This window comes from Penaeus monodon, chromosome 24 (assembly GCF_015228065.2).
Source record: "Penaeus monodon isolate SGIC_2016 chromosome 24, NSTDA_Pmon_1, whole genome shotgun sequence".
NCBI classification, from domain to species: Eukaryota; Metazoa; Arthropoda; class Malacostraca; order Decapoda; family Penaeidae; genus Penaeus; species Penaeus monodon.
This window is the reverse complement of record NC_051409.1, coordinates 9,055,446-9,055,775: the sequence shown is the minus strand read 5'-3', so window position 1 is coordinate 9,055,775 and position 330 is coordinate 9,055,446.

Below are 330 nucleotides of genomic sequence, written 5' to 3'. Positions count from 1 at the left end.
GCGGGGGAAGGGGAGGAATCACAGAAAAATAGAGACAGAACAGGAGAGAGGTGCGAATGAACAGACGCAGAAAGAGAATTCAAAATGCAGAACCGGAGACTCTCCTCGACGACTTGGTCAGATTACGAAATGTCAGCAAATTTGCATAAGTGATCTTAATTGAAAGGATTCTGGCGCGGAACAGGAAACTGGTTCAAGATAATTTAGAGCTGCGCAGTAGATGTTATTCTAGAAATTACTTCTAATTGCAGTTGGACGAAAGGTAAACTTGACATGTGATGAAAAAATAATGATAAAAACATACCCATATTCATAAAAACCACACACAAT